The sequence below is a fragment of the Scyliorhinus torazame genome, chromosome 8, assembly GCF_047496885.1.
Source record: "Scyliorhinus torazame isolate Kashiwa2021f chromosome 8, sScyTor2.1, whole genome shotgun sequence".
NCBI classification, from domain to species: Eukaryota; Metazoa; Chordata; class Chondrichthyes; order Carcharhiniformes; family Scyliorhinidae; genus Scyliorhinus; species Scyliorhinus torazame.
Window position 1 is genome coordinate 202,927,570 of NC_092714.1, and position 13,925 is coordinate 202,941,494.

The following is a 13,925-nucleotide window of genomic DNA, read 5'->3' on the forward strand; positions in this document are numbered from 1 at the left end:
TGCTTGTTGGAGAGGTTATCGTCTTCCCCCATCCTTGTGGGAACTCACCTCACAGCAGGCCCTCAGATCCCACAGCAGGACACCCCAGATCCACTCTCCATTCCTATTGTTGCTGCAGCTTAACAAATCCGAGAACTGGTTAGCTTTTCTGCCCCATGCAGTGACCCCTCTAATTAGAAATCTTCACTTTGCTAGAATGGATCTGTCATCCCGTCCACTCCCCTAAATGGTGCAGAGTCTGTAGGCAAGTTGACAATTCGATTGCGCTGGTAAAGATAAACTGCAGGGTGGGAAGCGGCTCTTAATTGGCACTCGAGTGGCTCATATGGCTGCCTGGTTGGCTGGCCACACCACTGAGATTCCACTCGCAGGTGATATGCCATAGCAGAGGGAAGACAGCGGGATCCCCACCCATCTCCCCTCTCATGATATCATCAGTCTTCTCTCTTTTCCGTACATTGCCATTGGGTTGGAGAAATTCAGCCCTTGCTGTTGCTTTCATGTAGCCTCTGATATTGCTTCACATTCTGTTTTTCAGTCTAAGTATCAAATTTGCCTTTGCAGAATCTCTACATTTTATAGGACATTTCATCATACTGCAATTCTTATCTTAAAAATCAATATGTTTTGGGGAAAAAAGAGTTACTGTGCTCACAAAGGAATAAAATTGACATAGAATAAAATCATGCAGCATATTCAGTTGATGATGCCCGTGTCGAGTCTTTGAAAGAGTTATCCAATTAGTTCCATACCTCTGCTCTTTCCCCATAGTCCTGCAGGTTTTCCCTATAACTGGTTCATTTCATGTTATAGCTCATCAAATTAGCCATGCATAGCCATTTTTCAGACAGTACAGGTTGTCATAATATACACCAGTATATCATGGTGCAGACAGATGTGCAGGTTAGGTGGGTTGGCCATGATAAATTGCCCTTAGTGTCCAAAATTGCCCTTAGTGTTGGGTGGGGTTACTGGGTTATGGGGATAGAGTGGAGGTGTTGACCTTGGGTAGTGTGCTCTTTCCAAGAGCCGGTGCAGACTCGATGGGCCGAATGGCCGCCTTCTGCACTGTAAATTCTATGATAATCTATGAGTGCCTGGGCCTGTTGACCGGTGTCGGCAAATTCCATGATTATGTGTACGGCCTTCCCCAATTCACCCGTCGAGACCGACTATCGCCCGTTGGTCAATATAATACAAAAAGACTTGAATGACATGACGCCTCGCCTCCAGCGCATTCTGCTCAAACTCCGGCGATACGACTTTCAGCTCGTATACACCCCGGGCAAAGACCTGATCATAGCCGACGCTCTGTCCAGGGCTGTCAACACCACGTGTGACCCAGCGGGATTCATTTGCCAGGTTGACGCCCATGTGGCCTTTGTGGCCTCCAATCTACCGGCCACGGATGAACGCCTCGTCCAAATTCGACGTGAGACTGCGGCTGACCCCCTGCTACAGCGTGCCATGCGCCACCTAACAGACGGGTGGCTCAAGGGCCAATGCCCGCAGTTCTACAACATCAGAGACGATCTGGCGGTAGTCGATGGTGTCCTCCTGAAGCTGGACCGCATTGTTATCCCGCACAAATGCGCCAGCTCATCTTGGAACAGCTACACGAGGGCCATCTTGGCGTGGAGAAGTGCCGCCGACAGGCCCGAGAGGCAGTGTACTGGCCCGACATCAATGACGACATCGCGAACACAGTGCACAACTGCCCCACCTGTCAGCGGTTACAGCCGGCCCAACCACGTGAGACCCTACAGCCCCATGAGTTGGTCACCTCCCCTTGGTCCAAGGTCGGCATCGACCTGTTCCACGCGCTGGGCAGGAACTATTCGAACTACCCGGATGTGGTACGTTTGCACGACATCACATCGTCTGCAGTCATCCGTGCCTGTAAGGACACCTTTGCTCGTCACGGCATTCCACTCACTGTGATGTCGGACAATGGCCCCTGCTTCGCAAGCCAGGAATGGCCCAACTTTGCCAGGAGGTACAACCTTGTGCATGTGACATCCAGTCCCCTGTACCCCCAATCCAATGGCAAAGCGGAGAAGGGCGTCCACATAATCAAACGGCTCCTCTGCAAGGCTGCCGATGCAGGATCCGACTTCTACCTTGCCCTGCTGGCCTACCGCTCGGCCCCACTGTCCACTGGCCTGTCGCCAACCCAGCTACTCATGGGTCGCACCCGGAGGATGACGGTGCCGTCCATACACGTCCCAGACCTCAACCACGTTCCGGTCCTTCAATGAATGCAACTGTCTCGTGCACAGCACAAGGCGGCTCATGACGCCCGTGCAGCTGATCTCCCTGCTCTGGCTCCAGATGACAACGTCCGCATCCATCTTCCGGATGGTGGCTGGGCTGCAACTGCTGTGGTTCTTCGGTAGGTGGCTCCCCGCATATTCCTGGTTCTATTCTGCGCCATAATCGGCGTGCCCTTCGTCTCGTTCCGCGCTCGCTACGTGATCCTCTGCCAGTGCCACGCCCTCCTGTTGTCCCTGACCTGGACTATGCAGAGATTCCGGTTACTCTGCATCCTCCTCACTCTGATGCAGTCCATCCCACTTCTCAGCTGGTGGCTCCTGACCCACCCTTGAGACGGTCAACCAGAATTCGTCGCCCACCTCAGAGACTTAATTTGTGAACTTTGCACTAATGGACTCTCTGGTCTGTTCTGTTCTTCCGTTTAATCGTTCAAGTGGTTTGTATATAGTGTTCATCTCGTTATTTGTGTGACACACTGTTTTTTTCTGCACCAGTCACCTTCCCATGTAAATAGCTTAGTTTTATGTGCATAGTCCTGTAAATATTTCGCACACACGTAGTCAGGAACATTCACCACACACTATTTATTGTCACGCAGGCACATTTTTTTGTATAAAAGGGGGGATGTCATAATATACACCAGTATATCATGGTGCAGACACACACTGATGGGCACACAGTGGGACCAATCAACAGACACAACACCGCAGCCAATCACCAGTGAGAGCACACGCACTATAAAGACAGGGGACATCAGAGTTCCCGCTCATTCGAGTAGCAGCTAGCTAGGAGCACAGAGCTCACAGCCTGCAACACAGACATTCACCATGTGCTGAGTGCATCAACTGGTTAGGACAAGGCAAAGGTCTTTAGTTAAAGCTGGTATCGTATTTACCCACAGTTCAAGTATGTTTAAATAGTTAACATTTTAATAAAATAGTGTTGCACTACTTCAAGTGTTGGTGACCTGCGTGTGATCCAGAACACCCAACACATCACAGGTGACAATTGACGTTCCTGCTTTCCCTGTTTTATGAAGCTTGTTGTTCATTTTTCAAGAGAGTCTCCTTTCTTGTGTAGATTTCATTCCCTGGGCTATTTCAAATGTACTGCATGTGTAGAAGTGGACACTGCATGAAGATTCATCCTTGTCCCACTTTTCTTTCTCATGATAACTTGGTTCCTAGAATTGGGGGACGATTCTCCAGAAAGATTTCTAAGTGTTACAGCGAGCGGGAATTGCTGCGAGCTTCCCAGCACTCGACCCAGCGAGGCTGGCAATGCTATCCAATGTTAATTGATCCACTTAACAAGGCCTCATGGGCTTCTCGCCACAAATGAAGGCTCGCCAGCTGATTTCCCAGCACCATGCTCGCCAGCCCCCCCCCCCACCCCCCACCCCACCCCCACCCCACCCCCTCCCCGCTAACAAGGTCGCGCAGTACTTTAGCTGCACTTGCTCAGCCAACCCCAGCCATCTCGCAGCTGTGCCCAGGAGACCGGCCGCAAGATTCGGGGGCACTGACCAGGGGAGGCTGCTGGATGCTATGGAGGCCAGGAGGGATGTCCTGTTCCCTCGAGGGTCCCACAGGGCAGCCAGGGCTGCCTGGGATGAGATGGTGGTGGCGGTAAGCACTGAGAGTGTCACCAAGAGGACTGGCCTCCAGTGCAGGAAAAAGGTCAATGACATACAGCACAAGTGAGTAGACACCAACGCACCCCCTCCCCCCCACCAGAGACCTTTCCGCCCCCACGGGAGCATCCACCCCCCAACTCTCCATGCGGCCCCCAACCTTCCCTCCACCCCCGCCAACCCTACCTTCATACACCCCCTCTCACCACTGTGAACCACACATGTTGCTAACAATGCCCTCTCTGTGACTCCTCAGGAAAACCTCCCCCACAATCGTTGGCAGAGGCCCAGACTGGTGGTGGTGTGCCAGACATCAGAATCCTCACCACCCTCGAAGAGCGTGGCCGGTGTGGCCGAAGACAAGGCGGCCACCAAAGCGGAGGCAGGAGGACACTGCAGACTTGAGGAACCACCGGGCTCCACCTGAAGGACCTGTCACAGGTGAGTTGTTATTGCCTTACTGACTGACCCATCCCTCCCACTGACCACATGTCCATTCTCTCACAGGTCCTCCAGCCGCCGGCACCAGCCCGTCCCAGGCAGCGCCCTCTCCAGCCCCCCATGAGACCATGTCAGAGGAGAGCTCCGAGGATGCCACCGTAACAGTCGCGACACAGCATGGTAGGACAGTGGGTAGCAGTGTTGCTTCACAGCTCCAGGGTCCCAGGATCAATTCCCGGCTTGGGTCACTGTATGTGCGGAGTCTGCACGTTCTCCCCGTGTCTGCGTGGGTTTCCTCCGGGTGCTCCGGTTTCCTCCCACAAGTCCCAAAAGACGGGCTGTTAGGTAATTTGGACATTCTGAATTCTGCCTCTGTGTACCCGAACAGGTGCCGGAGTGTGGCGACTAGGGGCTTTTCACAGTAACTTCATTGCAGTGTTAATGTAAGCCTACTTGTGACAATAAAGATTATTATTATCATTGTTGTTACAGCTGTCATCCCCACCCTCCATCAGCGCAGATACATGCACCTTGGTGGGAAATATTAGTGGTCAGGCTTCTGGCACACAATCTGGTGAGCACCACACTGCTGCTGATGTACATCAGGTGTGACAGCAGCCTGAGGCTGTGGAAGAGGTCACCCCGGAACTGATGGAGATGTTAGAGTGTGGCCGGGACATTTAGAGGGAGATGTTAGCGTCGCTCCAGCAGATCCATAGCCGCTTGGATGAGTCCCAGAGGCTCCAGGCGCAGGAGCTGTTGCCGGCAATGCATAGCGACGAGGCCAACACTGCTAGGGTGGTGACTGCAATGGAGAGCCTGGTGCACAACGTCGGCACCATTAGTGAAGGTGTCCGAGGTGTCGCGCATTTAGTGATGGCCATGGGCTAATAAGGGTCTTGACCGAGTGTCCAGCTCGCAGGAGGATGTGATCCAGTATCCAGCTGACCTTGATGAGGTTCTGCGGGACATGTGCCGCTCTCAGATGGGCATGGCCGAGCTGCTGCGGAGTTTGACCCAGTTGCAGGTGGGCATTGCCAAGGTATTGCAGAGCATGTCCCAGTCACTGAGGAGACTCACCAAGGGCGTCAACACGATGGTGCGGACTATGGGGAACCGCCAGGCCCGGCAGAGCCAGATGATGCAGGCATAGCCAGAGCTCGAAACAGCTGCCCTTCCGTCCCAAGGTGAACCCCAGGGCCCTAAGAGCACCGAGCGGGTGGAGGGGACACTGGTTGTTAATGTGGACCCGTCCCATGGAATGGCGAATGTGACCACCAGCTCCCCGAGTCCCACCCCTCTGATGGGGCCGCATCTCACAGCCAGCACATGGGACAGGGCGACACAGCTGTGCATGTGCGACCGACAAATGAGCCAGAGCCCTCCGGCCTCAGAGCCCCCAGAGGATGCCCGCCAGGAGCATCGAAGGCCACAGAACGCCGTAAGCAGCTGGCTGCCTCCACCTCAGATGAGCATCGAGGGGCACACCTAGATGTATTGGCAGAGCTAGGAGGGCCAAGTACATGAAGGATCACTGAAGGCACCGGGGTAGGGGGAAAGGGGTGGGGGGGGAGTTAGGTAGGGCATGAGGGGGCTGGTGGCGGGGGAGCGGGCAGCACCATCGGATGAGTGGGGAATTGTAAAACACAATACACACCTTTGTGTACAACTAGTATGATGCTTCTGTCACTTTCATCCGCAATGTGAGCCGACCTCCAAAGCCTTGGCCCATCTCTCCAGGCATTCCCCCACCCACCCCGCCTCACCGTGGCATTCCGCCACCCTCCGGCCGTGGAGATGTCCCCGAATCTGTGTCCCATCCCCTTGCTGTTTGAATGTTGTGTGTGTGATGTTGCCTCCTGCAGAGTTCAAGCAGCGTACAGGCATCAAGGCGTGATTGGGATGCTAGGCAATGATCCCCACATACCACATGGCCCGCCCAGCCAAGGGTATCCACTTGGGTTGAGTGAAGTGCTCACTTAACCATGGTTGCCAATTCTCCATTAGCAATATCCTTCAGTTGCATGGCCAGAGGCCTCATCAGTCAACGGGGTTATGGGTGCTCAGTGGGGCAGACAGGCAGTGTAGCCATCTCAGATGGCCACCTGCAAAGGACCATGGGATTTATGGCCAACCCAGGACTCAGACACACTCAGAGCTTGTGTGTGTATTTGCAACCCAGATAGCTAGACGTGATCGAAACCCCCGCTCATTTGCATTCTAATGGCCCATTTCCCCAGAACTAAAGGACTGTACTCAGGTAATCGATACAGATGCAGTCTAACCGGCGCCACTCCCTTTGCTAAGAAAGCCCAAACAGCCAAGGTCAATGACCGCTCAGGACACGCCCAGCCATCAAGGCACCGGCCCCTTTATTGGCCAAAATCGAAGGCAGTGATCGAAGCCTATTGGGTCCAAAGCTAAGGACCGCTTCAAACAGCGCAAAATCCCAGAGGGATAAAAAGAGACACAGCCATGTGTTTTGTCACTCTTGGCCCCGGCCTATGCCTAACACCAAGTATAGCATTACGACCAGAAGACAAGTTCAAGACCAACGATCCCTACCAGACAGATGAGCCCAGCAGAAACGAAGCCACTTCTTCCACCCAGCCACGCAAGATCCAAACAAAGGCCTTGTTCATCTGCAAAGAGCTGGTTGCCCTGATGTTAAGTATAGGCTATTGTAGTTGTTAGGTGTAGTTTAACTTGTAGTGTTTTATGTTGCATGTCGAAGTAATCCTTGTGTGTAAATAAACTATCTTTGAACTTGAACTGACTAACTGGTTGTTTGATCTTTGATCGATATCCAGTAAAGCCTTGTGGTGGTATCATTTGATAGCTGGTGACCCTGAAAAGCAATATTATCATTAATAACTGCCATATCTAGTTAATTTGGCAACATCATTGGTGACGCTGGTGAGATAGTATTCCATTCATTAAAAAGAGCAACATTATCGGCGACTCTGATGCCGATTGGCAACAGCAGGGACAAAGTTGCTACATGATCCAGAGATTGGCATGGTGATGCTACATTGCCCCCAGGTTACTCCCCCCCGCACCTCCCCCACAATCCAATGGTGGGTCCCCCACCCCTAGCCGTGTTGCCCCACCCCCACCCACACCGAGCATTGGTGTGGCAAGATCAGTGCCTTTGGGCCCTTTGCCTGTGATCAAAGATGGCTGCTCAACTCCTCGGCTCCCCACAGTAGCAGGGCTGGTTTAGCTCAGTGGGCTAGCCAGCTGGTTTGGGTGATGCAGAACAAGGCTAGCAGCATGGGTTCAATTCCCGTACCAGCTGAGAATTCTGAATTCTCCCTCTGTGTACTCGAACAGGCGCCGGAATGTGGCAACCAGGGGCTTTTCACAGTAACTTCATTGCAGTGTTAATGTAAGCCTACTTGTGACAATAAAAGGATTATTATTATTAGAAGCCCTTCCGCCAGGTTCACGTTTTTCAAAAGTCGTACTAATCTGCGCCAGCGTGACCACTTTCTGGGGAGGTTTGTGAATGATAGCAGGCCTTTGGATAAAGGGTGGCGCTTGTTAATTGTATGGAAATAGGGCTTAAATGGTGATAATTGGTTTCTCGCCACGCTACAGTGAGATTCCAATTTTGCCTAAGGGAGTGGGAAGGTTGCATCGCAAACTATTCATCGGCAACGTTTCGCTTGAGCAATAGCTTCCACTTAAAACTGATACGTCTCTTCAACTCATCTCTCAAACGTTCTACTGCCATCATGCTATTAGATTGCTTGACTAAGATCAGGACTTACTTCAGCAAAACGCTGGGAAGAGCAAAGTCACTGGTTTCAGCCCCCAGCACAAATGCTCTGGCTCCTTGCCAATGGCTTTATCCTCCTCCTTTGTCACTTTCACAGGTTCAACCAAGATGACCACAACCTTGGCATTCTATTCAACCCAGAGTAGCGTTTCCAAATCCAAATCCTCTCATCCCACAAAGATTGTCTATTTCTACATCAATTGCATTGCCTGGCGTCATGACACATCCTTGCCTTCGACATTTCCAGCCTTGCTTATTTCAGTGTTCTCTAAACAAACCTTCAATGAAATCCAGAGCAGCATTTCAACATACGCTTTCATACTCGAAGAAGAGGGCAAAGGGTCAAACGGATTAATAAGAATATTCAGGACAGGATATTCAGGAAAAGCTTCTTCATGCAAAGTGTGACAAATACTAGGAATGATCCTCTAACTGGGAGAGTGGAGGGAAAATTCTTACAAGTAAGAAAATAGTAGATGCCAGGATTAAGGAAGGTGTGTTTCTTTTCTGAATTCTGGATAAATGAGACAAGAGAAGTTGTATTTCATCCTCAGTTACATTAATTTTGCGATTTGTCATTCAGAATCTGCCATTTTATTAGGAATCGTTATTAGGTTTACTTACAAAATGTTTGATGATCTGGTGCCTGTTCAGTCAGAGGAAGGTGTATGGAAGCAGTCAGTGTAAAGTGGTTGGTTGTTCTCACATTCAGGGTAATGAGTATTTTAGTAGAAATGACAGCAAAATGTTCAGTTTGCAGTTCCTTACAAATTTCAATCAGGACTTGTCAACTCCATGTAACATTCCTTAGGCATCGGCATTCAGCAAGAAAGTAGTATTTTACAGAGCTTTGAAAATATATTATTCCCTTGCTCTTTGGATTCATTATCAACATATTAATTTTGCTCTACTGGTTTGCTAATCCCCAATAAATTGAATGCAAAATTCAATGCACTGCTCTTTCCACCGTGCTTCAAAATCCCATTCCAGTTTTTATATTCCATCAAATGTTCTTTATTTGTCCAGCTCTGGGGTACTGAGCATCCCCTCTGCAGAATTCTTGCTCTGTCAGCCCCAGTGGCTGGAACTGCCTCCTTAAATTCTTTGCCTCACCAATTCTCTCAATGACAGTGGAGCTTGTCATTGCAGGAAGTGAGGTAAGTGCAGCCTCAGTGGGGCGATCTCCACCTAGGCCAGAAAAAGCACTAGAGTCCTGTTTGATAGCTGGGCCATTCTTAGCACTGCAGGCACCGAGAAAGACCCTGCTACACGCGCACAAAACAGGACTCTGTTTTTTGCATGTTGAATCGTGCCCTGGGTCTTTGGTCTACTGACCTTCATAGCCATGTCTGCCAGTGCTTTCTTCCAGTTCTCTAGATGTTCATTCATGTTCTCATCATCCCTATTTAATGTAATCTGCAAACATCATTGGCTGTGGAACTTCCCATTTCAAATGCTCAGTTCGAACATCCATGACAGTTGGGAAGAGGAAAAGACTCACCAAACCTTTCCTACTTTGTATAATTCTATTATAGGGCAGCACGGTAGCATAGTGGTTAGCACAATTGCTTCACAGCTCCAGGGTCCCTTGTTTGATTCCCGGCTTGGGTCCCTGTCTGTGCGGAGTCTTCACGTTCTCCCCATGTCTGCGCGGGTTTCCTCCGGGTGCTCTGGTGTTCTCCCACAGTCCAAAGATGTGCAGGTTAGGTGGATTGGCCATGCTAAATTGTCCTTAGTGTCCAAAATTGCCTTTAATGTTGATTGGGGTTACTGGGTTATGGGGATAGAGTGGAGGTGTGGGCTTCGGTAAGGTGCTCTTTCCAAGAGCCGTGCAGACTCGATGGGCTGAATGGCCTCCTTCTGCACTGTAAATTCTATGATTCTATTCCATTCTATTCCTTGAGTGCTCTGCCAGAACACTTGGCTCATTGACTGCTGGTGCTTCATCCTGAGTGTATTTCTTGGCTGTTTTCGTCAGTGGTCATTTGCCATTGCCTTTTACTTTCAGGGGCAGCGTGAGGAGGCTGGTCCCAGGTCCACTTCAGCTGTTGACATTACCTTTCAGCAAAGCCTTTTGAAAATCTACCGAGTGTGCCAGAAATCTGCTCACCTCTGTTAATTCTCCCACTCTGCACAACATCCATTTCTCCTGTGTGTGCCCTCTTGAGAGGTTTTCTATTGTATTATATTTGAAAATTGTCCCACCAGTTTGGCACTTAATTATGTTATTAATCAAAAAGATTATTAATCCCTTTTGTGGTAAGCTTAGCTGTCTGTTTTAGCAGCTGGTGAAGAATCCCAAATAGCAAAAATGTATGTCCCATTTTCTCCTGCTGAAAAAAAACATTATCATTGGCATTGAATCCAGAAATAAATGGAAATGTGATATTTTACTTGTTATTCCAGACAGGAAATGAGTCTATTATAAATTTATCCTTGTGTCAATTAGAACTTTTTTGCTCTATTTTGCAGCTTTCACAGAAAAACATGTGTGTAAAGAGAATTTTAAACACCATTTTGCATTGACTGGACATTAATGACATAAACTGTTAGGTAGGTTGGGTAGGTGATGGTTAAAAATGGGCAATATCCTGCTCTTTTCAAGAAAGTAATACCATTTCATAAGCACAAACTGTGTTGTATAGAACTGCTTTAAAGTGGCCCGGTGCGTTTTTAATGATCTGAACAGTTTATTGACTTCTGAGCACAGTGGCTGACGGAAACCATTACAAATCGTGATGTTTACAGCTGTCACCTGTTTCTTGGGTACCATGAACAATACTGTGCTTCGAATTAAATGTCATGTTTAAAGTCTAACGTGGAATAGAATTGGAAAGTAAGTCAATGGGATGGGGAAATTTCAGAATTGTCCCTATCACAACTGTATTTTGTGCGCTAAATGCTTATTTGAGGATCAATATCTGGGCCCTATTATCCCTCTTGCATCTTCGAAAATTTATGAGTACCTGGAGGAGGCAGTACATCCATTAGGTATGCAAATCAGGGGTCCATTCAATATCAGAACACATGCTCCACTCGCCTTTTCAGAATGCAACATGGGTCTAACCAGCGATTCTTTAAAGGGACTGCTGGTGATTGCTCCTGTGAAATAAGTTCCTAATCTTTGTCTGGTGTTCCCCTTTGGCTCCACAGTAATATGGCAGACACTGCAGGCCCTCATCATTCCCCACTCAAGCTTCACAATTCAGGACTCGAGCAGGCTGCTTTTGGGAAGAATGTGATGGGCAATTTCACTGTGGTACTCGATTAGGTTTCCAGTCCCTGCTTGCCAGCATTATGCAAATATGGTCCAATGCCCAAATTTGAGCAATTGAGGCCTCCACTTTCAGGCGCAGTTCCTCAATGCACATGTCACTTTGCGCCGCTGACTGACCACCAGGCTAATTTTTCCCTCAATATTTCAATCTGAGAAGCCACATCAGATTTTCTTTTTCAGATTGACTGCCCTATTAATGGTTTAAAAAATGTCCAGCACCTTCAAATCGTCCAGCAGCGACCTTACTGCAATGTCTGGGAAAGACTGTAGTGAGCTGGTGACAGTCCCTCACTAGTTTGCTTCAAAATTAATCTCATAAATTGTCTATTGTAAATAAGTAAGTATAACATTGTGGGCTCTCAATCAGGGTTCAAAATCCCAGCCTCTGCTGACATTAACACTTAAACTTCCAGTAGAGGGCGAACTTCTCCAGCCTGGTTAAGGTTGTTTGCACGAGAAAGGCAAAGCCATTTCACAGTGAGAGGGAATCAAGCGACCCAGTGGTCAAGTACACAAGGAGATAGGATGGTCCCGGACGATCATAAGGTGAATTTAGAAAAAATGAGCCTGAACGTTGGACTAATTTGCAGAACAGACAGTAAGGAAATAAAATTAGAGTAAAACAAAATCCAGGGGCGTCATTCTCCGACCCCCCGCCGGGTCGGAGAATGGCCGTTGGCCGCCGTGAATCCCGCCCCCGCCCCCGCCGAAGTCTCCGAAGGGAGAAAAGTCGGCGGGGCGTTAATGGCGCCGCTGCCGCGGAGAATGTCACGGGTCTGCGCAAGGCAGCCGATTTTCGGCCTGCCGATATTCTCCCTTCCGGATGGGCCGAAGTCCCGTCGACGTGATGACCGTTCACGTCGACGTCAATCAAACCTCCTTTTCATCGGCGTGACCCGGTGCTCCAGGCTCACGCCGACCAGCGAGGAGGTGAGTGACGGCCTGGGGGGTTGGCTCTGGGCAGGAAATGGCGTGGCCGCAGACTAATTGCCTGAGGAGAGGTGTGTCTCGGCTTGTGTGTGTGTGCGGCGGGGGGGGGGGGAGGGGGGGGGGGTGGTTAGAGTAGGCTGGGCTCCGGGGGAGTGCCGGGAGGGGGTCCGTGCCGGGGTGGAGGTTGGGGGTTGGGGAGGGGGTCCGTGCCGGGGTGGAGGTTGGGGGGGGGTCCGTGCCGGGGTGGAGGTTGGGGGTTGTGGAGGGGGTCCGTGCCGGGGTGGAGGTTGGGGGGGGGGGTCCGTGCTGGGGTGGAGGTTGGGGAGGGGGTCCGTGCCGGGGTGGAGGTTGGGGGTTGTGGAGGGGGTCCGTGCCGGGGTGGAGGTTGGGGGTTGGGGAGGGGGTCCGTGCCGGGGTGGAGGTTGGGGGTTGGGGAGGGGGTCCGTGCCGGGGTGGAGGTTGGGGGTTGGGGAGGGGGTCCGTGCCGGGGTGGAGGTTGGGGAGGGGGTCCGTGCCGGGGTGGAGGTTGGGGAGGGGGTCCGTGCCGGGGTGGAGGTTGGGGGTTGTGGAGGGGGTCCGTGCCGGGGTGGAGGTTGGGGGGGGGGTCCGTGCTGGGGTGGAGGTTGGGGGTTGGGGAGGGGTTCCGTGCCGGGGTGGAGGTTGGGGGGGGTCCGTGCTGGGGTGGAGGTTGGGGGTTGGGGAGGGGGTCCGTGCCGGGGTGGAGGTTGGGGGTTGTGGAGGATGTCCGTGCCGAGGTGGAGGTTGGGGGGGGGGGTCCGTGCTGGGGTGGAGGTTGGGGCGGGGGGGGGTCCGTGCCGGAGTGGGTGATGGGAGGGCAAATGAGTTGGTCCACCTGGCCAGGTGCCAGCCTTCAACAGTTGGACCCATGCGGTCCATGCCACCTGGCTGGGGGGAGGAGGGGATATGGGCAATGATGACATGTCGTCGTTCCCCTCCCCCCCACCAGGTCGTCATGTTTTCAGATCATCCAGCGATGTTGGCCGCCGTGGTGGCAGCCGCTCATGTCTATGTTGCCCTGGATGAGGAGGAGGAGGAGGAGGAGGAGGAGCGTGCCAGAGAGGCGGCGCAGGCTGCCGCAGAGGGGCAGGCGGCAGCCGCCCAGGCTGGAGGGACACCTGACCGACAGGACGAGGAGGGGGAGGAGGACGTCGCGGCCCCACGGCAACGGAGGCACCCGAGGGCGCCCCGTGTGTACCGGCCCCGGCAGTCATACCAGGACCTCACGGACCGGGAATGCAGGAGGAGACTCCGGATGAGCCGGGAAACCGTGGCACACATCTGCCACCTGCTGGCACACCTGTCACCGCGTGGCACTGGCGGGGGACACCCTCTCCCCGTGTCCGTCAAGGTTACGGTGGCCCTGAACTTTTATGCAACGGGGTCATTCCAGGCACCGAGTGGGGACCTGTCCGGCATATCGCAGACATCGGTGCATCGGTGCATCCGGGCAGTGACAGATGCCCTTTATGCCATGGCGCACCACTACATCCGCTTCCCCGTGGACCGGGCCAGCCAAGATGCCCGGGCCGTGGGCTTCTCTGCCATTGCCGGGTTCCCCATGGTCCAGG